Source organism: Anomaloglossus baeobatrachus, chromosome 2 (genome assembly GCF_048569485.1).
Source record: "Anomaloglossus baeobatrachus isolate aAnoBae1 chromosome 2, aAnoBae1.hap1, whole genome shotgun sequence".
Lineage (NCBI taxonomy): Eukaryota > Metazoa > Chordata > Amphibia > Anura > Aromobatidae > Anomaloglossus > Anomaloglossus baeobatrachus.
Window position 1 is genome coordinate 640,222,669 of NC_134354.1, and position 27,829 is coordinate 640,250,497.

The following is a 27,829-nucleotide window of genomic DNA, read 5'->3' on the forward strand; positions in this document are numbered from 1 at the left end:
GCTGCTTTAATCCCCATTGTGCTTTTTTTTTTCTTTTTTTTTTAAATCTGGGTTGCTGAACCCAAACAGTAATAAGTAATCCCGGAGAAGTCAGTGTTCGGGGACCGTGCACGAACACTAGGTATCCTGTACAGACACTGAACTTTACAGTTCGGGTTCACCCATCACTAGTAGAGATGAGCGAACCGGTCGCGGTGCGGCTCGAGTTCGGTTCGCCGAACGGAGGTCTCGTTCGAGTTCGGTTCGGCGAACCGGTTCGGCGAACTACTCGAACCGCATAGGAAACAATGGGAGGCAATCACAAACACATAAAAACACCTAGAAAACACCCTCAAAGGTGTCCAAAAGGTGACAAACAACTCACAACACAACACAAACACATGGGAAAGTGACAAGGACATATACTCATGTGAAAACAAAAGAGCTGGACAAGGAAAAAGAGGAGACACAGATATATGAGTATATGCAAGGAAACAATTAGTGGAAACGAGGGAGACTGTGGTTGGAGTCCCCTCGCTGTGTTTCTAAAAGAACCAAGATGAACAAGTCATGGCTCTCAGAGGACTTTTCTTCCCCTGGGTCAGCCAGGGGACGTGAAAGGCACACGTATTTTTGAGAGTGCTTCATGCAAAGCATCTTTTCCATTTTGAAAAGGGGGATCAACTGATGCCAGTCAAGTGGGGTGTGTGTGGCCCATTTAGTGGAAACGAGGGAGACTGTGGTTGGAGTCCCCTCGCTGTGTTTCTAAAAGAACCAAGATAAACAAGTCATGGCTCTCAGAGGACTTTTATTCCCCTGGGTCAGCCAGGGGACGCGAAAGGCACGCGTATTTTTGAGAGTGCTTCATGCAAAGCATCTTTTTCATTTTGAAAAGGGGGATCAACTGATGCCAGTCAAGTGGGGTGTGTATGGCCCAATTAGTGGAAACGAGGGAGACTGTGGTTGGAGTCCCCTCGCTGTGTTTCTAAAAGAACCAAGATAAACAAGTCATGGCTCTCAGAGGACTTTTATTCCCCTGGGTCAGCCAGGGGAGGCGAAAGGCACGCGTATTTTTGAGAGTGCTTCATGCAAAGCATCTTTTTCATTTTGAAAAGGGGGATCAACTGATGACAGTCAAGTGGGGTGTGTGTGGCCCAATTAGTGGCAACGAGGGAGACTGTGGTTGGAGTCCCCTCGCTGTTTTTTACATGATTTTCGAAGTGCATGACATGCCTAAGAGGTTTAGTTTCGGCATCTCAAACTTGTTGGCTACAGGAAGGCTGCCTTTACACCCTTTTGTCACCGAGGATTTTCAAGACCTTATGCCCATTGCAGTGCCCCAAGAGCCGATGGCCATTTGCCACTCCTTCTTCAAGAAAGGGGTGCCCGCGCGAACACAGCAGGTCGCACACAACATCACCGCTTCCTTGAGAAACTCTGTGTGTGACAGGGTGCATTTCACCACAGATACTTGGAACAGTAAGCATGGACAGGGGCATTACATGTCACTGACTGGGCACTGGGTAACTATGGTGATAGATGGAGAAGTGTCTGCTGTACAAGTCTTTCCGTCCCCACGAGTTGTGTGTTTAAATCCTTCCTCTGTATGTACAAGTTCCTCCACTGCTTCTGCCTCATCAACCTCGTGTTGTTCCTGCACCTCAGCCCAAACCCTGTGTGGTCAGGCCACCCTTCCTTGTAACTGCGCCCAAGGAATCCCACACACCTCCTTACTATGCTGGCAGCAGAGCTCAAGGCCATCAGGTGGTCAAATGTTTACTTTGAAATGTAGGGGAAATGTGAGACACTGCTGAGGAGTTGTGGACGGTTAGCTCTGTAGAGTGAGACCGAGTTTCATCAATGGTTGTCTCAACTCAACCAGCAGCCAGGAAATGCCGGGTGCGACAATGATGCTAAACAGTCTGCGGCCCTTCTTCAGGGCAATGTGACACACGTGCCTTGTATGGCTCACGTGTTGAATCCGAATCTCCAGCAATTTTTAAAACAGTATCCCGGCCTACATGTCCTTCTGTTGAGGACACGGTGTAACGCCTGCCTGGATCGACACACTCATACGGGCTGTAAAGAATAGGCTAGAGGGAACCCACTCACCAAGCTGGACCCCCAGAACCCTGAAACCCTTTAATCCCTATACAGTGATGTTGAATGACACAAGGCCCAAGTTGATCAATACCTGTGGAAGGCTGCAGTTCCAGAGAATAGTAGTCATGCAGGGTGAAAACATTAATTGAGGAAGAGGAACAGAATGGGAGGGACAGGACTTAATCAGAAAACAAGCAGAGGTGAAATGCAAATCGGCCAACGAGGTACCTAAACAGCAAGCAGGAAAAGTAGTCAGGTAACAACCACACAAACTCATAAAACTAAACTGGGGGTAACAGTAACCAGAGGTTCATAGCTATGTCTGGCAGTGGTCTTCAGACAGGAGGGGCCTAAAAAAGGGTGTTGTGTCTTCCCATTGGTGGTAGCTGAATGATGGTACTTCATCTGTGAGATACCCACCACCTGCATTCAGCCTGTGGTTCTGCATCTGTCAAGGTAACGCATCCCAGCGGGTGAGCATAACCTGTGTCCACCTGGCGTCGACTCCTCTCCCATCATCAGCACTATGCACGAAAGGAACACGTTGTCACCTTGCGACAGGAGTACAAATTGATGTAGCGGACTACAGTGGTGACTTAACAGCCGTGTGCGGCAATGATGCAAACATGGCAGCGTGCCTTCGTCAGGCCAATGTGACACACATGACTTGTATGGCTCACGTGTTTAATCTGATTCTCCAGCAATTTTTAAAACACCATCCCGGCCTACATGGCCTTGTACAGCGGGCACGCTCACTATGTGCTCACTTCCATCGTTCGCACCCAGTAGCTCAACAACTTTCATCGCTCCTGAAGTCTTAAGGTCTGGCGGTTAAACGTCAGAAATGCGATGTTCCGACACGCAGGAATTTGAATCTGCACATGTTGCAGCGTCTGTGGCAGCACCGCAGAGCCCAGCTGAAATACGTTATGATGTATACCCTGGGCTAACTTGATCCAGAGGTGGTGCAGATCACGCTGCTGGAGTGGTGTCAGATCAAGGACATATGCACCGTTCTACACAGTTTACAAATGTCGACGCAGATGTTTAACACTGGCGATGACATTCTCGGCGTGACAATTTTGGTCATCTACATGATGGAACACACTGTAAGTATTATTAGGAGTCAGGTGTTGGTCCAAGAGGAAGGGAGGAAGTACTGGAGGAGTCATATGCGGAAGGGATAACAAGATCTACAAGGTCCAGACGGTCAGCGGCACCTTGGCGGCAGTCATGGTACGGTGGGGGAGAGGGATTATCAAGGTAGCATAGTATCAGCAAAACAGTTGAGGAAGGTGCAGGAGCCCAGGAAGAAATGGAGGACGAACTGGCGATGGGCATGGAAGACTCAGCAGATTAGTGAGAGCTTGCCCACATTTTGGTTGTGCGAGGTTGTGGGGAGAGGGCAGAGGAAGGAGGCACGATTCTCACCTCTCCGCCACAAACACACCAAGGACTTGGTCCTCCTGGATGCTCAAGACACATGAGCGCCTTCTTGCTGCACTACCTACAACATGACCCTCGGATTGTACGAATTCCAAGTCATGCTAACTACTGGGTTGCCACACTGTTAGATCCCCGGTACAACACAAAATTTTGCGAAATAACTCCTGCCATAGAAAGGGACGCACGTATGCAGGAGTATCAGAAGAAGGTGGTACGCAATCTTACATCTGCTTTTCCACTAAACACCAATGGTGCACAGAGTGAATCTCAACACTTTTTCATCGATAGGAGGAAATGGTCTTACTTGTCCACATCTGAGGGACCGAAGGCTGGCTGCTGTGCTGAGACGGCATTGAGTACGGTGTCCCTGCAGAGTTGCATTTTTGGTCATATACAAACTGAGTTGAAAAAGGACAGATGCTGGTGGAAAGGGGAACAGGTGTGTTGGAAAGGGTAAAAAAGTTTGTGTCCGTGGGTTTGGTGGTTAAGCAACATTAACATTTGCTGAAGAAACAACATCTGGTATGGTGGGACTGGCAGATTTGGATAAGGTGGTATATACTATGTTACCGCTATATCAAAAATATTAAGAAGAAAAGAAAGAGAAAGGTAGATATCCCAATCGCCATTCGGTGTCCACCGTGCTCACAGATGGAAAAGGAGAGGTTGGCAACTGAAAGGTTAGGTGGAGGGTACAGAGCAGGTTGACTCTCAAACAAATAGTAGCCTGAACCGAGTTAGACGCAACTCGGATCTGGAGACTTGGAGCCCTGTTAGCGTGACAGGGTCCACACGACCACCCAGCCCCGGAACTCCCTGTTAACAACACAGGGGCCATTGGTTACGCAGTCCGTGTGCGTAGGGGACACACCTGTGGACAGCAGGCGTATCAGCAGCAGCAGGCCTGTTTATGCCACTGGGCTACACTAGCAGGACTGGTAGGACAGGAGCTGTTCTTAAACGTTCTGCGTTACCAACTGTGGTGGCGGCCTGCATCGATAACCTATCCCTGCCTACCTCTGGCCTAAAGCCGCAATGGGTTCAACACATGGAGGTGTGCTGTTTTGGAGCATAATAGAAGACTGGGCACCTTCTTCTTGGCTCCAGCCCCTTTTATAACCTGGGTCCGCCCAAAACCAGGGTGGACCACAATGCACCTCCTGGAGACAAAAGCAGAGTGACACGTCATGAGTGGCATAACTAGCGTCCTATTTTGAACCGCCACTTGAATGATGACCTCATGGCTGCCACAACCAAAACACCTCAACAGTCATCGTCTGACCAACAACAATGAGGTGACAAGTCATAGGGGCGGCCCTCTGCAAGCCTGTTGGGAGTGGCCTGGCCAAATTGTCAGGACACCTGATGCCCTATGGGTTCCCCACATCAGGGGCAGGGCCAAAGAGTTCATTACCTGACCTAGCCTCTGATGCAGTGCATGCTCAGTAGCATGAAATACAGTTTCTGAAAAAAAGACTATCCGCTTCAGCATGCTGTCTAGGCACAACACAGGACTTAGACCCGGCACGGAGTGCAAGTGCCTGTGCAAAGAGGCTTTTCTCAGTCAGTGTGAAGTCCCACAGGTGTTGTGTTGGTGCATTACCTTCAGGGACTCCACTTGGAGGAAGAGTCTGGTCACACTTAGGTTGCTTCTTTATATGTATTTTCGTGACGCCACTCTCGGTATTGCGGTCAGTGGGGACCGCCACTGCAGTGTAAGGGGACACCTAGGGCTGATGTTGGGTGCAGTTAGTTTTAGTGGCCTCCTGAGAGTGAGTCAAGCACCAGGGCCCTGTGTAAGTGTGTTGAGCCGCAGGTCGCAGAATGACTCAGGCACAGTCGAAACGAGCATGCGCTGTAGCCCAAAATTAAGACTTTGCCTCAGGAATGACACAGTCAGGCAGAGCATACTCAGTTGCCGAAACACTGGAGTTAGGCTGCGGCTGGGGTAAATTGGCACACAGGAAGGAGCAACCGCGGAAACACTTCGTTCAATTGTGAGGGGAGTCATTTTGGAGTTTTGCGAGGAGTACCGTAATGCCAGTGAGCAGCATCCTGTGCAACAGACCAACATTCTTCCGGTGCTGTCTATACTGTTAGCCATGATAGGAGCGTAAAGTCTGTATTTATGGCAACTGGACATCACATTACCCGGGTACGGAAGGCTGTGAACAGACAGTAATGCGTGCACGCAACACTTTGTTTTATTATGAAAACACATATCTGTTCTGGGTAGGACGACTATATAGACCATGGGTGGGCAATTAATTTTCCCATGGGGCCGCATGAGAAATTGGGATGGTTTTAGAGGGCCGGACTAATATAATTAACTCAGTTTTACCCAATACTGTATATAGCATATATACTATCCCTTCATATACAAACAGTAAGTTACGGACTGTGTGACCCCTTGTGGCCCTGAACGCACACATGTCCGTTTTTTCTCCGGCAGCACGGGTGTCACACGGATCGCACACTAATGTGATTTGTGTGACATCAGTGTGACAAGTACCAGAGAAAACACGGGTCTTTTTAATAAAAATATTTTCTATATTTACCTCTCTCCAACACTGCTGTCTCTGGCTCTGCTGCCTCCCGCTCCTTATTGCTGGTAATTATACTCACTGAATATTCACTGCAGTGAGCAGCTGGAAGCAGGGACAGCGCTGGGGACCGCATCGCTGGGTGAGTATACAGGTGTGTGTGTGTGTTGAGAACCTGGAAGCCGGAGCATCTCGGGGACTCGTCACAGTTCCCAATGAACTCTGATGAACCCATGAAGCTGTAAGCGTGGGTGTCGCAGGGGGGTCATCAGAGTTCATTGGAAACTCTGATGACCTCCTGGAGGTCACTGTGCTTGCAGAATACTCACCTGTCCTTGCGGTGATGTCCTCAACGGTGCTGTGCCCGGTGCTGTCATCGCGATGCTCCGGCTTCCAGGTCCTGAGTGCGGTGAATAATCAATGAATGAGCGGTGGTCAGGAGCGGGAGGCAGCAGAGCTGAAGAAAGCAGGTGAATATGGAAAATATTTTTATTTCACAGACTCGTGTTTTCTCCGGTACCTGTCACAGGTATGAAAACATATACCGGAGAAACGCAATCAGGCCCTGTAATGGCGGTATGGCGCTGCAGGGGGCGGGGAGAGAGCACGTGGTACCCGATGTAACTCCAGTACCACTCGCAGTTACGGGCTTTTCTCTCTTATATAAATATATATATATATACAGACATAAATACACACACACACACACACACACACACACACACACACACTATATACACAAACAATCCCCATATACTACATCACTACACCCTGTAATATACATCACTACACCCCCATATACAGCTGGAATATACATCACTACACCCCCATATACACCTGTAATATACATCACTACACCCCCATATACACCTGTAATATACATCACTACACCCCCATATACACCTGTAATATACATCACTACACCCCCATATACACCTGTAATATACATCACTGCACCCCCATATACACCTGTAATATACATCACTACACCCCCATATACACCTGTAATATACATCACTACACCCCCATATACACCTGTAATATACATCACTGCACCCCCATATACACCTGTAATATACATCACTGCACCCCCATATACACCTGTAATATACATCACTGCACCCCCATATACACCTGTAATATACATCACTGCACCCCTATATACACCTGTAATATACATCACTGCACCCCCATATATACATGTAATATACATCACTACACCAATATATACACCTGTAATATACATCACTGCACCCCCATATACACCTGTAATATACATCCCTGCACCCCCATATACACCTGTAATATACATCACTACAACCCCATATACACCTGTAATATACATCACTGCACCCCCATATATACCTGTAATATACATCACTGCACCCCCATATACACCTGTAATATACATCACTGCACCCCCATATACACCTGTAATATACATCACTGCACCCCTATATACACCTGTAATATACATCACTGCACCCCCATATATACATGTAATATACATCACTACACCCCCATATACACCTGTAATATACATCACTGCACCCCCATATACACCTGTAATATACATCACTACACCCCCATATACACCTGTAATATACATCACTGCACCCCCATATACACCTGTAATATACATCACTACACCCCTATATACACCTGTAATATACATCACTACACCCCTATATACACCTGTAATATACATCACTACACCCCTATATACACCTGTAATATACATCACTACACCCCTATATACACCTGTAATATACATCACTACACCCCCATATACACCTGTAATATACATCACTACACCCCCATATACACCTGTAATATACATCACTACACCCCCATATACACCTGTAATATACATCACTGCACCCCCATATACACCTGTAATATACATCACTACACCCCTATATACACCTGTAATATACATCACTACACCCCTATATACACCTGTAATATACATCACTACACCCCTATATACACCTGTAATATACATCACTACACCCCTATATACACCTGTAATATACATCACTACACCCCTATATACACCTGTAATATACATCACTACACCCCCATATACACCTGTAATATACATCACTACACCCCCATATACACCTGTAATATACATCACTACACCCCTATATACACATGTAATATACATCACTACACCCCCATATACACCTGTAATATACATCACTGCACCCCCATATACACCTGTAATATACATCACTACACCCCCATATACACCTGTAATATACATCACTGCACCCCCATATACACCTGTAATATACATCACTACACCCCTATATACACCTGTAATATACATCACTACACCCCTATATACACCTGTAATATACATCACTACACCCCTATATACACCTGTAATATACATCACTACACCCCTATATACACCTGTAATATACATCACTACACCCCTATATACACCTGTAATATACATCACTACACCCCTATATACACCTGTAATATACATCACTACACCCCTTTTTTTATACACAGAGACAACCGTGGTATAAATTTTTAAATAAAAATAATCTTTATTATAATCATATTAAAATTGATACAGCAAGTAAGTCCTCAAAGGGTTAGCTGGACTGCTGGAATAGGTCAATAACAGTAATTGTGGACAATTTACACCATAAACTGCATACAGAAGGACCACAATTTTTAATCATAACAAATAAGGATGTAATACAGTGATTTGTACATAAGCTCACACTATAATTTCCTATTGATACTGTTTGATGGTAATGTACCCAATCTCACAGTTACTAATTGCGATCACAGTTTTATATATCATATCTATATAGTCATTATGGTGCAACCAAGGCCTTGCCCATGCGGCTAAGGGCAGTAAGTAGTCAAAAACGGCATTACCATAGCCTGTAATTTGTCCACAGTTATAGTAATTAATTTAAACACTACTGACCACATCACAGCAAGACCGGACAACCACTAGTCCCGGGTTGGTTGAACCGCTGGGACAGGTCAATAACGGTAATTGTGGACAATTTACACCATGAACTACACATAAAAGGATCACAATTTTTAAGCATAACTATTAAGGATGTAATACAGTGGATTGTATGTAAACTCACACTATAATTTCCTATTGATACTGTTCGATGATAATGTACCCAAGCTCACAGTTACTAATTGCGATCACTGTTTTATGTGTCATATCCATATAGTCTTTATGGTATAACCAAAGCCTCGCCCATGTGGCTAAGGACAGAAAGTAGTCAAAAACGGCATGACCATAGCCTATAATTTATCCACAGTTATAGTAAATAAACACTACTGACCACATCACAGCAAGTCCAGGCAAACACCAGTCCCTACGCGCGTTTCACCTCTTCTTCAGGGGAAGTATGTCTATCACTACACCCCTATATACACCTGTAATATACATCACTATACCCCTATATACACCTGTAATATACATCACTGCACCCCCATATATACCTGTAATATACATCACTGCACCCCCATATACACCTGTAATATACATCACTACACCCCTATATACACCTGTAATATACATCACTGCACCCCCATATATACCTGTAATATACATCACTACACCCCCATATACACCTGTAATATACATCACTGCACCCCCATATACACCTGTAATATACATCACTACACCCCCATATACACCTGTAATATACATCACTACACCCCTATATACACCTGTAATATACATCACTGCACCCCCATATATACCTGTAATATACATCACTACACCCCCATATACACCTGTAATATACATCACTGCACCCCCATATACACCTGTAATATACATCACTGCACCCCCATATATACCTGTAATATACATCACTACACCCCCATATACACCTGTAATATACATCACTACACCCCTATATACACCTGTAATATACATCACTACACCCCCATATATACCTGTAATATACATCACTACACCCCCATATATACCTGTAATATACATCACTACACCCCCATATACACCTGTAATATACATCACTACACCCCTATATACACCTGTAATATACATCACTGCACCCCCATATATACCTGTAATATACATCACTACACCCCCATATACACCTGTAATATACATCACTGCACCCCCATATACACCTGTAATATACATCACTGCACCCCCATATACACCTGTAATATACATCACTACACCCCCATATACACCTGTAATATACATCACTGCACCCCCATATACACCTGTAATATACATCACTACACCCCTATATACACCTGTAATATACATCACTACACCCCTATATACACCTGTAATATACATCACTACACCCCTATATACACCTGTAATATACATCACTACACCCCTATATACACCTGTAATATACATCACTACACCCCCATATACACCTGTAATATACATCACTGCACCCCCATATACACCTGTAATATACATCACTACACCCCCATATACACCTGTAATATACATCACTGCACCCCCATATACACCTGTAATATACATCACTACACCCCTATATACACCTGTAATATACATCACTACACCCCCATATATACCTGTAATATACATCACTACACCCCCATATATACCTGTAATATACATCACTACACCCCCATATACACCTGTAATATACATCACTACACCCCTATATACACCTGTAATATACATCACTGCACCCCCATATATACCTGTAATATACATCACTACACCCCCATATACACCTGTAATATACATCACTGCACCCCCATATACACCTGTAATATACATCACTACACCCCCATATACACCTGTAATATACATCACTGCACCCCCATATACACCTGTAATATACATCACTGCACCCCCATATACACCTGTAATATACATCACTACACCCCTATATACATCACTACATCCACATATACATCACTAGACCCCTATATACTACACCTGTAAAACTACATTGCCATATACTACATTACTACACCCAAATATTACTCACCAGTTACCCCCCCCTCCCCTCCACTCCCCCCATTGTCCCCTCAGGTTACAAGTGACCACTCACCTTTCCCTCCTCAGACACCTCCGTACGGGCTCCCGCTGACATCCTTCTCTTGTACGGCCCCCCGCTGAGCTGCTTCCTCTCTCCGTACGGGTTCCGGCTGCTGCATCTTCTTCTCCTGCCGGGCGGGAACTTTTCAAATGACACACACGCACGTCGTACTGACGACATCAGGGCGCGCGTGTGTGTCACAGAGAAAGTGCCGGCAGGCAACAGAGGACAGATTCCTGCGTTCCGCTGCTGCACTGTGCGGCGCTGCAGGATCTGTCCTCTGTTCCCTGCACGCCGGCACGCAGCGTGTGATGAGGGCAATCTGACCACGGGCCGCCCGGAGCCTGGAGCTCCGAACAACAGGTCAGATTGCCTTCATCAGTGACCGGCCAGCAAGGACGCCCGGAGCCAGGCGGGCCGGTCACAGAGAGTAGGCGGGCCGGATGTGGCCCGCGGGCCGCCCCTTGCCCAGGTCTGATATAGACAATCATACTTACTGCCTCTGCACTGTCAAATTGTCACGTACATTTTAAATCATAGAGGGACAGTGACAAATGTTTGCATTGAATGTTGCTTTTCAATATTTACATGACTGTGTTGCAGAGCTGTGTGGTTTGCATTCACACTGTTAAATTCTTCCTTATCTGTGAGGCTTCAACTAACAAGGGTATTTAGGGTGGGTGATGTGTTTTGTCTATGTTTAGGTAGATAACTGGGAAGCTCTTGTGATGCGCCACTAGTTAGTTGTCTTCGCACACACACACACACACACACACACACACACACACACACATACACGCACAAACACACAATTACTGCTGCTACACAGAGGGCTTAGCAAGCAGTAGGCCACTGATTAGATTGTTCTATTATTTCAATTTAATGCATGGTTCTTATTGTTTGTTTTGGGGAAGTGAAAGAATCATTTATGAACCCAACTGCAAACAGTGCTTTTCATGTTGCGTGGTTTTGCTGCATACTGTCGATCCCACCAAATACAAGACTTAAAATGAAGCATAAGTCGCAAAGGGAATTTCACTGTGCTACAATGCGGCCTAGCGGGGCTGTGCAACCACCGTCTGCCCCATCAAGTGCATTTGCATGCTCTTCATCTTCTGTGACTGTGGGGACAGCAGTCTCACATGCTTTTTCACGATGAACTTCCACCCCTTTACCCGTAAGCGGGAGTGTGATTGCCAGGTCGTCACTTGTTTTGGAAGTGGAAACAGATGGTATTGTTGAGCTGTCAGACATCGAGAGAACCACCATTGGATGAAGGCTACATTATAGCCACGCCTGCACCTTCGTGAAAGATTGGCTGGACTACCTGCAGTTAATTATTGCATTCCACAAATGGAAAGGAGTGTAGAACGCACATGTGTTGTACCTTGCTTGGCAGCAAAGGAACACTAACTTAGTATTCCAGACAATTTTAGGATGGCAGAAAAAGTGTCAGCTCTTTGGGCAAATTAAATAGCGTGGCAAAAGTGGGCAGGTGGGAACAGTGGCCGTGTTCTGTGTGTACAAGGACAGTAAAGGAAGCCTCACTTTCTATCCCTCCTAATGGTGAAATGCAGCAAAGAATTCCATGAGTTTGCTATAAAAATAGCGTTGCAAAATGTGCAGGAGGGTGTCATGCAGAGGTGCTAGAAATAGCTTGGCACCATTGGGGCACAAATGGAGTACAACAGACACTTTTTGGATGCCACTAACTGGCAGCAATTTTTGCTATTATTTTAGCTTATTAAAAACAGAGCAGGAGGGTGCAATGCAGAGGTGTTAGAAATAGCTTGGCACCATTGGGGCACAAATGGAAGTCCAACAGCCACTTTTTGGATGCCACTAACTGGCAGCATTTTTTGCTATTATTATAGCTTATTAAAAACAGAGCAGGAGGGTGTCATGCAGAGGTGCTAGACAGAGGTGCCCAGGACTGTGACAGCAAGGTCAGCAGACGGCGGTGATAGTCTGCAGGGGGACTGTTTGGAGGTTGCTGGAAGGACCGCGGACGGGTGGTGACCCGGCGGTACTGGAGCAGTATACGAAGAACAGTCAGCATCAGGGCAGGGGCCTTTCGGATGCCGGCAAGGCTAGGAGTCGCCATAATTTGCTAAATCCGTCAGTGAAGGGGACCTCTGTCTCCTAACAACCAAGTCCCGATTGAAGGCAACAGCCCGACCGTGAAGGGGAGACACCGCCACCGCCAGGGCACCAGTTTCCCAGGGCCAGCGCCTGTGGGCAAGAGTAGAGCTCCTTCGGCCCAGCTTGAAGCCGAGGAGTGGGTAACCGGTGGGAACCCATCGCTACCAAAAGGACTTTACATAGGTGCAAGGAAGGGACCGTCACCGCTAACTGCAGGGAACCGCAGCACCGTGAACCGTCCGAGGGACCCGTCCAATCAGCCGTTTGTTTACCGAGAACTGTGTCGTGTTTACTGGCTGAGTGAGTACCTCCGTGCCGTGCGGCACAGCGCTGCCCCTGCGCCCCTGCACCCCCACAGGCCCCATACCCGCCTGTCCACCATACCAACCCCATCACTGGGCCCCGGGAGCACCAAGACCCCTACCCACGGAGGGGTAAATCAACAACTGGCTGCTCCGTACCATCTCTCCCGGGCTCCCCAACCAGAGCAGCGGTGGTGCCCACTCAATCACCACAGCCGTGGGTGGCGTCACGGACAATAAACTATCCCAAAACCCAATCCCCTTTCACTCACGGGCGAGGAGCGCCGCTCGAGTCCCCGGGATCCGGCCCATCGCTCGAGCCACCGAGCAGCAGCAGCAGGCTGCAGTGCCAGCCGGACCTGAGCAGTGGGAGAACGCGGCGTCCCCTCCTCCGCCCGCGACAATAGCTTATTAAAAACAGAGCAGGAGGGTGTCATGCAGAGGTGTTAGAAATAGCTTGGCACCATTGGGGCACAAATGGAGTACAACAGCCAGTTTTTGGATGCCACTAACTGGCAGCATTTTTTGCTATTATTATAGCTTATTAAAAACAGAGCAGGAGTGTGCAATGCAGAGGTGCTAGAAATAGCTTGGCACCATTGGGGCACAAATGGAGTACAACAGCTACTTTTTGGATGCCACTAACTGGCAGCATTTTTTGCTATTATTATAGCTTATTAAAAACAGAGCAGGAGTGTGCAATGCAGAGGTGCTGCAAATAGCTTTGCACCAGTGGGACACTAATGGAAGTCCAACAGCCACTTTTAGGATGCCACTAAGTTTCCTCAGTGTTTGCTAGTATAATGGCTTAGTAACAATGAGTTTGAGTGTGCAATGCAGAGGTGCTGCAAATAGATTTGCACTAGTGGGACACTAATGGAAGTCCAACTGCCTCTTTTAGGATGCCACTAAGTTTACTCAGTGTTTGCTAGTATAATGGCTTAGTAACAATGAGCTTGAGTGTGCAAAGGGCAGGAGGGTACAGTGGCAGGGTTGTGGGTCTGGGTAGAGGAAAGGAAGCCTCACTTTCTATCCCTCCTAATGGGGAAATGCAGCGAGGAAATCCCTGACCTTAGCTACACAGACGCTGTCATCTTGTGTAGCTGTTAAAATCTGTTTCCACGGACCTGACTGTCACCTATGGCTCTGAGCCTGCTGTAATTAGCCCTTACAAGAGCTGAAAGAAACTGTTATCCCTATTCTGTATAGCGCTGTGTATAGAGCGTACACAGCAGTATCGGAGACAGGAGCTACGCCAGTGGTGACTGACACCCAGACGCAGAAGGCAGATAATGGCGTCCAGACGGGCAGATGCCCGTATTTATAATGCAGGGACATGTGACATGGACATCCTATCACACATGCCGTTGCTTCTCTGGCTAGAAGTCCACTAGCTGTGTGTGTCTGGGATTGGCTGACATGCTGGCCCGCCCCACTACACACGTGCGCTTAGGGAAGGAAGACAAGGAAATTATCCTAGCAGCAGTGATCTGAATGCGCTGTTCCCACACACTATACGCTGAAATTTCATAATAGTGTGAGTCACAGAGTGACTTACAGTGGAAAGCCAGCTAGTAATTAGCTTGACTTTTTGCTGCTAGAACCATTCTCAAATGTAACTAGAACTATCGAGCTTTAGCAAAAAGCTCGAGTTCTAGTTCGATCTAGAACAGCCCCCAAAATCACTCGAACCGCGAACTGGAGAACCACGAACCATGCTCAACTCTAATCACTAGTCATAGTGGAGTGACCAGACCGGTTTCAGTCAACGCTCTGTTCATAGTGAGCTGCGGCTGTTACCACAGCTCGACACTGACTTACAGCTGGCTCAGCACTGCATCATTATGCACTGAGCGGTGACTGAAACACATTTAGTGATTTGCAGGATAGGGAAAAGTGTAGGGCACCATATTCTTAAAGCGAATTACAAAACAGATTAGGATGCAAAGAGAGATATTTAGAAAGCACATGAACGATTGTTTTGCTCATTCATCAGTTGATTGCGAGCCTGCTTTCACCAGCCAATTATAGGGAAACATTCATTACTGGAATAACTGTCCAGTGTAAATGCACCCTACGAAATATATAAACGTCTATACTTTATCAGAATATCAGACATTTCCTTCCTCCTCACACAGATCAGACAAGAGCAGTCTGGCTGTAGGGGTGTAATCAGATGGGCTAAGTCATATGTTTACAGCGTCTAATGTTAAATCAATATGTATGCATGTCATTTTACTGAACGCTGGTGTTGGAAAGAAAATGCTATTGTGACGCCCTGGACCCCAGGGGTCACAGGTAACAACACCTACCACATTACACATACACCCCCACCCCTTGTGAGGACACACCCATCACCAGAAAGGGAGACCTGATGCCTCCCTCAGGGCGAGTAGGGCACATGAGGTGGGCGGAGTCAGGCGGAAAGGCACGCCCACCGAGGAGACTACTGTCCTGAGGCAGGAAATACAAAGGAGAAGAGTTTTGAGAGTGACAGTGAGAGGAGTGGAGTTGTAGAGCTGTCAGGGACCCGGGTAGGAGCCTGGGACCCTTGAACCGTCAGGCAGGCAGACGTTGGTGGCAGCCTGCAGGAGTACCGGTACAGCAACCGGCGGAACCGTAGGGACCGGGCCAGGGTTGGAGCCCGCCGGCCCTGAACCGGGGAGTCAACCGTTTACCGGAGCACCAGAAACCGTGTACTCAGACCCCATCCTAGCTTAGAAGCTACTGAGTATAGGCAAATTAACTGATTGCTGGCTGGACCTCACGGGTTCATCCTCACCCAAAGCCCCGAAAGAAGGCAAAAGCCCACCGATACCGGGTGAGAGCCACCGCCAAGGGCCAAACATCCGACGGGCCAGCACCTGCGGGCAACCGAGGACTCCTCTGGCAGCTTAACGCCGGGGAGCGGACTACCACTGTCCAGGCAGGGGAGCCGAAAACCACAACAAGAGGTGCAAGGGAAAGGGGCCACCACCAACCTCACAAGGGGACACAAGCAGCCGGCTGCGGGACCCGACCATACCTGAACTTTGGTTTACCAGTGACTCTGAGTGTGAATTAATCGTGAGTACACCAGTGCCATCCGGGCACGACACTGCACCGCAGCACGGCACCCTGCACCCCGACAACAACACCATCGCCCAGTCCCCCACCGGGCTCCGGGACACACCGCTCCTACCCACGGAGGGGCTAACATCTAAGCTGCGGCCGCCATACTGATCCCGTATGAGCCCCCTTCACTCTAGCCGCAGCGGTGGTGCATCCCGTCACCACGACCCGTGGGTGGCATCACGACCCGTAGGACGACAACGCAGCCCTCCCCGGCTGCGCGCCTCGTCCCACACCACCACCACCCTACTGCCTCCCCCTTAACAGAGCGACGTGGCGCCCGGTCCGGAGGTGCTCGTGCCACCGACAACCCGAGCCCAGACCTCGAGCGGCTCGGCCCAAGCAGCGGAGAAGCGGCCGGGCCCCTCTCAGGGCAGTACACATAGACTCTTCTAGTGTCACGAACAGGATTCGGACAGTCCACTTACCTGTGGAAGTGCGCCTTAGAAGTATCCGTCAGTTGAAAATCCGCAATTTTGGCGCGAAAGTTTCCCGCTCGAGTCGTCTTCCCCGAGCAGTGAAGGCGCGAAAGTGAAACCCCGCCCCCAGAGGAAGAGCGCAAAGAGAAAACCAAGGGAAAAGCGGCGAGAACATGTCGGCACCCAGCGGCGACGATGAGATGGCGCAGGCCGCCAGAGCGGCGGCGCCCGACGGCGGGGATGCGGTCGTCCCTGCTCCGGTCGCACCAGCGGAGGAGGCCGCGGGTCCGGCGGTCACCCAGGTAATGCCGATCTCCCTGCCCTATGTGCCCGGTGCAGCCTGGCTACCCCAGTACGACGGAAAGCCTGATACATTGCAAGCTTTCCGGAAAAAGATATGCTCGGTTCTCGACCTGTATGCCATGACTAGCAAGCAGCGTGCGGTGGTAGTCTTAGGGCAGCTGACTGGGGCGGCTGAGCAGGAGACGGAGACCTGGGCTGGCGCGGACCGGGCCTCTGTGACCACTATCTTTGAAAAGCTCCAGGCCGCCTTCGAGACTCGCACCGCAGCCGAACTCCGGATGCAGTTTTACCACTGCCGGCAGCGGTCAGTAGACAGCATCAGAGACTACGCCTTATGTCTGCAGACGGCCCTCCGAACCCTGAAGTGGGTAGATACCATCAGTGAGGCCGATAGCAACAAGATGTTGGTGGAGCAGTTCCTACGGGGCCTGGGGTCTGCCGAAGACCGCAAGCAGCTGCGGCTGTGGACCCTCGAGCACCCTGACCTAGACTTTGCAGTAGTGAAAGAGCGGGCAATCAAGGCCCTGCAGCCCCTGGAGATTAACCCCCCGGACGCGGCCCTCTGGCCGGCCTCCACCGCTCCTGTCGCTGTACTACCTCCACTGTTGTCCCTACCGGCCCTGGCTGCACCCGCTGGGGCAAGTGACGAACTGGCTGATAAGGTGCAACGCATGAATGAGGATCTTGCCCGTGTGATCGCCGCACTCAAGCTTCCGTCGAGAGTCAAGCCCCTGGAGACCATCCAGCTCGCTGACCGCCCCGAGGATGTCCCGTGGATGCAGCGGAGGAGGGTCAATGATCTCCGGTATGGGCCGCCGGTGTGCTACCGGTGTAACCAGCCTGGCCATTATGCTCGTCGCTGTCCGTTAAACGAGCAAACCCCTGGGGCCAAGGGCCAATCCTCAGGAGTAGACCCCCATGGCCCGGTGGACTGGCGGGATCGGTATGTCAGAGGCCGCCCTATCATCTCGGTGACAGTGGATGGGGTCCTGACCACAGCCTTACTGGACACTGGATCGCAGGTAACAACCATGCCCTATATGTTGTACCAGTGGTATTGGGATGACAGTGAACTTAGCCCTCCCGATAGTAGCATGACTGTTGTTGCAGCTAACGGACTCCCTATGACGCAAGTGGGGCTTAACCATGACTGTGGGAAGGACAGAATTGAAGCGCCAGGGAATGATTGTAGTACTGCATGAGTCTAATGACCGTAACCCGAAGATAGTGTTAGGGACGAATGTGATGGAGCACTGCATGGGCGAGGTGTTGAGCTTGCTGCAGGAGTTGTCCACCACGGCAGAAGGGGGCCGGCAGAGGGCACTCCAGCGCGAGATCCGGGCCCTCTTGCAGCGGCAGCAAGTGAACCTGACAGGTGTAGAGATTAGAGATTGGTGGTGCGCGGGTGATGGATGTGGCACCCCTGGTGGTGCCGCCCAGGAGCAAAATGATGATCTGGTGCAAAGCAGCAGTCGGCCCCCAGGGACGGGATTACCCGGCGATGGTGGAGCCCTCGCCTTCGGAACACTGGCCCACTGTAATGGCCGCCAGAGGGGTGATTGACGTCAAGAAGGGGAGAGTGTCGGTGAGAGTGCTGAACTGTGGAGAAGAAGAAGTTAGGCTCCCCCGCTACGCCACGATAGCCAAGCTGTTCACCATAGACACCCACGCCATCCACGAGACCGCTCCCACTGTCCCTGCACCTGACACTAGCCACAATACCTCACCCTTATAGCCAGAGGCCTGGTGCCGGGAGCTACATGTCGGCACCGAATCTACCCCCGCACATCACAAAGAGGGGGTATACCGGGTGGTTCAGGAGTACGGGCAAGTTTTTAGCAAACATGCACTAGACTTCGGGAGGATTTACGGGGTCCAACACCATATCCCTACAGGCACACACCCGCCCATTAAGGAGAGGTATAGGCCAATTACCCCAGCACATTATCAGTGCGCTAAAGATATGCTGCACAACATGAAGGAGGCGGGGGTCATTCGGGATAGTTGTAGTCCCTGGGCAGCCCCATTGGTGCTAGTGAAGAAGGATGGCACCATGAGGATGTGCATGGACTACCGCAAAATCAACCAGATCACACATAAGGATGCCTACCCTCTCCCCCGCATCGAAGAGTCTCTGGCCGCGCTGAAAACCGCAAACTATTTCTCCACTCTTGATCTCACCAGTGGCTACTGGCAGGTGGCAGTTGCGCTGGAGGACAGTGAAAAAAACGCGTTTACTACCCCGATGGGTCTCTGCGAATTCAACAGCATGCCATTCGGGCTGTGTAATGCCCCGGGGACCTTCCAGAGGTTCATGGAGTGTTGTCTTGGTCATCTTAACTTTGAAACAGTTCTACTGTATCTGGATGATGTGATCGTATACTCCAGGACATATGAATCCCATCTGGAGCACCCGGCGGAAGTGTTTGCGGCTCTGGCTAAATACGGGATGAAGTTGAAGCCGTCCAAATGCCACCTGCTGAAGCCCAGAGTGCAGTATCTCGGACATATGGTGAGTGCTGAGGGTGTGGCCCCAAACTTGGAGAAGATCACAGCCATCCAAGAATGGCCCTGCCCGACCACAGTGAGAGAGGTACGACAGTTCTTGGGCCTGGTGGGCTACTACCGCCGCCGCTTCATCAAGGGGTACACGAAAATGGCCTCCCCGATGCAAGACCTCCTAGTGGGACAGACCAAGGTTGGTAGACCATCCGGGACCCCGTTTGTGTGGGGTGAGCAGCAGGAAGAGTCCTTTCGTCGGCTGAAGTCAGCATTGACAGGAAAGGAGATCCTAGCCTACCCCGACTACGGCCTTCCCTGGACACGGCCAAACTAGGCGCTCTTGAGCAAAGGTGGATGGCTCGGTTGTCTAACTACGACTTCACTGTCAAGTACCGCGCTGGGCGCAAGAACACCAATGCAGATGCCCTGTCCAGGATGCCGCATCTATCTGATGAGGAGGCGGAAGAGGACCGTCTGGAGGAGATAGAGCTGCCCACATTCCACCGGCCACAGGAGGAGAAGCAGCAGGTGGACCTCGATCCGCTGCCCAGTCAGGAGTGGCGAGAAGCCCAAGACCAGGTGCCTGCGGTCCGACTGGTTAAGACCCTGATAGCCCAAGGCGTGCGCCGGATGGACCCAGCGGCCCCCTCTGAAGCCCAGCGACTGTGGAAAGAGAGGGACCGCCTGTGCCTGTACCAGCAGAAGTTGTACCGGGAGTTGATCGACCCGAAGACCCACGAGAAGGTCCGCCAGTTGGTGGTGCCTCAAGATTGTGTACCCAAGGTCCTTCGAGCTTATCATGATGGTGCTGGGAACTTCGGTTGGAAGAAGCTGGAGATGCTGTTATGAGAGCGGTTCTACTGGAGTGGGATGCGGGATTCCGTAGAGGCGTGGTGCCGAGAGTGCGGCCCTTGTACGCTGAGAAGATGGGATGAAGCTAGCCAAAGGGCCCCGCTGCAGCCGATTGTTACCCACCAGCCGCTGGAATTGGTTGCCTTGGATCATGTCAAGCTTGCGCCCAGCCGAAACGGGTACACCTACGCCTTAACCATCGTAGACCACTACTCCAGATTCATGGTGGTTGTCCCGGTGAAAGATCTGACTGGCCGTACCACGGCCAGGGCCTTTCAAGCCTATGTCTGCCGACCCCATGGCTACCCAAAGGTGCTTACGGATCAGGGTCCGGCCTTTGAAGCAGAAGTGTTTCAGGAGTTCTGCCACTTGTACGGGTGCAAGAAAATCCGGACCACCCCCTACCATGCCCAGACCAACGGGATGTGTGAGAAAATGAACCATCTGGTCCTGAACCTCCTCAAAACATTGCCCCTGGAAGAGCGGAACTTGGGGCCTGGAGAAGCTGCCCGACTTGGTAAATATGTACAACATACCCTGTAGTTCCACCAAGTGTACCCCGGCATACCTGGTGAGGGCCCAACCCGGGCGACTGCTGGTAGACTTAGAAATGGGTTTGGAAGCGCCCGAAGCCCTGCCCTCCACCGCCAGCTGGGATGCCAAATGCCAAGTACAGTACTGGCGAATTCAAGAGTATGTGGAGCGGAACCTGCGTCAGAGCCGGGAGAAGCAGGAACAGCGCTTTAACCAACGAGCTCCGGCTACTCCCTTCGAACCAGGAGATGTGGTGCTGAAGCGTAAACGCAGAACCCATAAGCTTGACGATCAGTGGGAGAGGACCCCGTATGTACAGCCCACCGAATGGGGGAATGAGAAGACCTACCTGATCAGTCGCGACCAGGGGAGAACCACGGCTACAGTTTCCAGGGACCACCTGAAGAAATGCCCGGATCCCCAGAAGTTGGTAGAAGAGGCCCCAGTTCCCGTGCCCTGTGACGAGGCAACGAAGAAGAAGGTGATCCATACCGTTATGGGAGATTTTCCAGCAGACTGGTCCATGCAGAATGGTGTGGTGATTGTTCCCGTGATAATGTTCCCGCAACCCGCGGAAGAAGTGGAAACGGAAACGCCCGCCAGAGAACCAGCAGAGCCAGTGCCCAGGGATGCACCTATCCCCAGTCCCCCTAGGCCTCTACCTACTCCACCCGACACCCGGGAAGAGGGACCTGTTGTCCCCTCTTTCCCGTTACCTGCCACTGACACTCCAGTACTGAGACGATCCACCCGCCCCAACCTAGGCAGGCCCCTGCTTAGGTACAGGGAAACTGCCATTTAGGGGTGCGAGACTTGATTGTGTATATAAGTTGAATGAACCAGTAACCAATTGATGAGACACTCACCTGATTACGTTATAAAAGGACCTGTCCCCGTTGGGACTTGTGTTTGAAACCCCGTTTTACACCCTGTTGCGTGAGTGACTGCTCATGGACAAGGCCGTGGACTTGCTGGCCACCCAAAAACGTTTGGGCTTGTAAATAGTGCCCTACCTGCCCCCTTTTAACATGCCTTCCCGTTCCGTTAGCCTCCGGAGAGGCAGATTAGAGGTAGGACCCGCAGCAGAGCAGGCTGGGGTCCGACCACCACCGGGACCGGTGACCATCCTCCGGGGAGCCCTTGAACAACTGCCGGGTGCGCCGCACAGTACCCATTCCCGCCTGGGTGATCTGGCCATGTTCCTGTTTCCGGACTGGGGAAAAGGGGTGCTGCCCATTTCTTAGAGGCAGCATCAAGGCTAGGTTGTTTGGGTGGGAAAGGCGGAAGGACATGAACCCGTTCCGTTAATAAAGTTATGAAACGTTAAAGTAATATGCCTCCCATTATGGGAAGACCTGCATAAACCATACAATTATAATAACATTTGTACATTATAAGTGTTTCCCGTTTTACCGTTTTACAGTTCAAAGAAAAATAAAAATAAACCGGAGTTTGTCTGCATTAAACCAAGGGGGAATGTGACGCCCTGGACCCCAGGGGTCACAGGTAACAACACCTACCACATTACACACACACCCCCACCCCTTGTGAGGACACACCCGTCACCCGAAAGGGAGACCTGATGCCTCCCTCAGGATGAGTAGGGCACACCAGATGGGCGGAGTCAGGCAGAAAGGCACGCCCACCAAGGAGACTACTGTCCTGAGTCAGGAAATACAAAGGAGAAGAGTTTTGAGAGTGACAGTGAGAGGAGTGGAGTTGTAAAGCTGTCAGGGACCCGGGTAGGAGCCTGGGACCCTTGAATCGTCAGGCAGGCAGACGGTGGTGGCCGCCTGCAGGAGTATTGGTACAGCAACCGGTGGAACCGTAGGGACCGGGCCAGGGTTGGAGCCCGCCGGCCCTGAACCGGGGAGTCAACCGTTTACCGGAGCACCAGAAACGGGGTACTCAGACCCCGTCCTAGCTTAGAAGCCACTGAGTATAGGCAAATTAACTGATTGCTGGCTGGACCTCACGGGTTCATCCTCACCCAAAGTCCCGAAAGAAGGCAAAAGCCGACCGATACTGGGTGAGAGCCACCACCAAGGGCCAAACATCCGATGGGCCAGCGCCTGCGGGCAACCGAGGGCTCCTCCGGCAGCTTAACGCCAGGGAGCGGGCTACCACTGTCCAGGCAGGGGAGCCGAAAACCACAAGAGGTGCAAGGGAAAGGGGCCACCACCAACCTCACAAGGGAACACAAGCAGCCGGCTGCGGGACCCGACCATACCTGAACTTTGGTTTACAAGTGACTCGGAGTGTGAATTAATCGTGAGTACACCAGTGCCATCCGGGCACGACACTGCACCGCAGCACGGCACCCTGCACCCCGACAACAACACCGTCGCCCAGTCCCTCACCGGGCCCCGGGACACACCGCCCCTACCCACGGAGGGGCTAACATCTAAGCTGCGGCCGCCACACCAATCCAGGACGAGCCCCCTTCACTCCAGCCGCAGCGGTGGTGCATCCCGTCATCACGACCCGTGGGTGGCATCACGACCTGTAGGACAACAACGCGGCCCTCCCCGGCTGCGCGCCTTGTCCCACACCACCACCACCCTACTGCCTCCCCCTTAACAGAGCGACGTGGTGCCCGGTCCGGCGGCGCTCGTGCCACCGACAACCCGAGCCCGGACCTCGAGCGGCTTGGCCCGAGCCGCAGAGAAGCGGCCGGGCCCCTCTCAGGGCGGTACACTATGACTGATATATGTGAATACAAGTTAAGGCCACGTGCGCACGTTTAGTATTTGGTGAGTTTCTTACCTCAGTATTTGTAAGCGATACAGCAAAGAAGGGCAGCAGTTGTACATCGCCCATGCCAAAAACTAGTACTCTAGCAGGATACAGCTAAACCCCCACTAAGCAAGGGCATCACAGGTGTGGGAAGAGCAAATCACTCACACACTTCCAAAAAATGGAGGGGGCAATTGCTGGATGATAAAACTGCACACTGATGGCTTGCATAGAGCGCTGTTCACACATGCAGATGCACAGTCACAGGTTCCCGTGGCGAGGGTTGTAGGCTTCCGTCTTATGGCCATAATACCAACTAAAACCTCATTTTTTTGTACAGGATGCAGCCAGGCCCCTTTCTGTTGGGCCTTGCATATTAGACCATCTGTCCCTGTATTGTGCACAGATGGAGTACGGCTTGGCAGCCCACCTAATCCAATAGTATGAGCGTCACCAAATAGGCTGCGGGCTTGTGACTGTGCATCTGCATGTGTGAACAGCACTCTATGCAAGCCATCAGTGTGCAGTTTTATTATCCAGCAATTGCCCCCTCCATTTTTTGGAAGTGTGTGAGTGATTTGCTCCTCCTGCACCTGTGATGCCTCCACTTAGTGGAGGTTTAGCTGTATCCTGTTAGAGTACTAGTTTTTGGCCTGGACGATGTACAACTGCTGCCCTTCTTTGCTGTAAGTAATGCATAATTTTTGGAGGATATTTATTCCTTTTTGTTGCCATTTTATTATTTGTAAGCGAAAACCTTGAGTGGGATAATCAGAGAAAAAGTGTAATAGAGACACGGGCACCACTTCCGTATTTTTTACCCACTCATAGTTTTGGCTTACAAATACTGAGGTAAGATACTCACCAAATACTCAACATGGTCTTAAGTCTGAAGCTGCACAGACCTTTTGAAAGTAGATTTTTTTATTTTAACTTTAAAACTGTACCTGTTAATGAAGGGAGCATATTTAGTTCCATGTAACTGAGGACTGAGGCCATTTTTACATTATATTTCTGCCTCCTTTGCGGTCTTCATCTGGGTTTTCCATCTTAATCCCCCCATAAAACAGGATTCAGACAGAACCAGGATGTAGCCATTGAGTAGTGGTGCAAACTGAATACAAAGACTGCAACTTTTAACTGTTTGCCATCTTATCCAGTGCTGTACGTCTTTTATGAAAAATACCATGCGGTAAAGTATGCTATGGTATCTGACATAAGGACAGACAGCAACGGAAAAAAGGATGACATGGAGCCCAAAGTTGCAGACTGAGATTAATAATAGGGATGATCGAACACCTCAAAAATTCGGCTTTGCAAATATTTGCCGAATAAGTCACCGCTATTCGACTATTTGCGAATATTCGATGTGCAATGTAAATCTATGGGAAACCCGAATAACAACTATTTGCAACTATTCGGGCTTCCCATAGACTTACACGGCGCATCGAATATTCGCATAGCGACGAGTTATTTGTCGAATATTCGCATAGCGACGAGTTATTTGTCGAATATTCGCATAGCGACGAGTTATTTGTCGAATATTCGCATAGCGACGAGTTATTTGTCAAATATTCGCCAAGCCGAATATTTGAGGTATTCGATCATCCCTAATTAATAACAACAAAAAACAAAACACACACTATTGCTACAGTTACGAGGTTTTATTAAACCAAACTTCTACTTGTGCTTTGCGATAAAACCATGTGCAGGATTTACAGTGTAGTCCTTGGAAGCGCTCCTCAACTGCTGTACCATGAGAATGTACTACGTATAAGACTACTAGTGAGATTCAGACCATTGTGAGTTCTTGAGTGATCTATATAGGCATAGGGGGCTTTGTCTGGGAAATATAAGGAGGTATGAGGCCATACTGTATATGGAGGGCATGATGCAGGTACTTTTGATTGGGCATGTTAGTATTGTTAAGGGGGTTCTTAAAGCACGTAGAGAGACAAAATGCTCAACCGGCTGACCATCCACCAAGCGTTACCTTACTCAATAGCTATACCCGAGCTATCAGCAGTGGATAAACTACTACTGACATCCTAACGCAATGGCCAGCACTGGAGATAATTCTTATCATATCTGAGTAATCTCTGAAATGCCACATGACTCCTTAATGGTTAGACACAGGGAGAGGACTCGTCTATCAGCCCGTCTCCCATCTGTGTGTCTACAACACAACGATATTGTAGGGGTCGTTATGAGCCTCCATGTCTGTGAGCTTATTAGGTCCTAAATATTGCAGTGTATTATACAAGCAATCAAAGTCTTGCATGTTGAATTCCCATTGTGGGACTAAAAAAATTGTTAAAAATAAACAACACATAATTGGTATTGTCACAACCCTTAGAACAAATAATATAAAATTATAGATTTAATTATACCACAAGCTGAATGCCATATGAAAAGCAATGGCAGCAATGCAATTGTCCTCAAATAAAAACAGATATGAGGGTTTCACAAGTCCTGATGCAGTTTTGGAAGCCAAAGCAATAGAGGATATAGGAAATTCAATCCCTGTTTTGCGTTGAAAAACTGGATTAAAATAAAACAATAGAAACAGGAAAACATAATACCCAGCAAATAAATATATATATATATATATATATATATATATATATATATATATATATATATATATATATTATATATAAAATGTAATTTAAACCAAATGATAAACTCTATAGAAACAAAGCCCAAATAATGGCAGCATTAATCTTTTTTTAACCCTCTCCACCCCATACTTATATAATCCAAAATTAAGCTGCTAAAAAGATAACTTGTCCCACATAACACATGCTTTGATAAGACTACATCAACATAAAAATACATAAAAGAAAAATCAGCCTTTTAAATGTTGAGATTTTGACAAAATACTCATGTACTTAAATATTCTAGTGATTACAGTAACAGTGACGGCAAGTTATTCTAATTATTGATTTTTACTGTTCTTTTTTCCAAGTCGAATACCATATATAACATACCATAGTATATAGATCACATTTTTGCAGATATTCTTTTTATATTTGCAATACTGTCAGTATTTCTAACCTCAGTATAAGAATGACCATTAATGTCGCCCATCAATTTTTTTATTCAGTTTTTAAAAAAAAAAATAAAAAAATCTAAAACAGATTGATATATAAATCACTTGAAAAGTTAAATCATTCTGAAAAGTATTACATAGGAGTTAAATATGGAAAGAAAATGTACTTACTGCTAGAACGGGATGTAACAGCGCTATTCCTACAGCTGGATTAAGAAGATATGCAAAGTACAAGCTCAGGCACCGCAGCACACGGCGGTGCACAAATATCAATGTCAGCATGCCGCTCTAGTTATATTACTATTGGGGCAGCCTCCTCCAAACTAAGAAATCCCAATTATTGTCTGTAATATGTGGTAGACAAACAAATAATGAAATCTTCATTACTGAGGTTAACGCCATACAAAACTCCTCCATGTACTCTAATGAGAGGGTTCATAAGACAGCTGATCCGAAGAGGCAGAAAATAAAGACGTTTGCATCTTCTTACATTAATTCTATTACGACTAGGTCTCCTTCTGACATCCGTGTTCACATACGCAAATAAATGTTTCATCAGTGTTTGGTGATTTTCACGTATAGAAAATAAAAAAATAAATCACAAAGCTTCTCCTATTCATTGGAATTGTAATCACAGACTGCACACCGATTGTATACGATTGCCATCCGTGTGCGGATTTTCACGGACCCATAGACTTGTATCATTACTTTTCATCTGTGATACTGATACAAATCGGATATCTTCATA

At 48.8% G+C, this 27,829-nt stretch overlaps 1 protein-coding gene across 1 annotated transcript in view; it reads right to left on the reverse strand.

The window, feature by feature from the left end:
• Nucleotides 1–27,334, reverse strand: part of DDN (dendrin) — a 71,137-nt gene extending 43,803 nt beyond the window's left edge. Inside the window, exon 1 of the mRNA XM_075334405.1 lies at nucleotides 27,253–27,334. The gene's annotated coding sequence lies outside the window, so the exon portion shown is untranslated. The remainder of the gene's footprint in view (nucleotides 1–27,252) is intronic.
• Nucleotides 27,335–27,829: the final 495 nt, after the last annotated feature.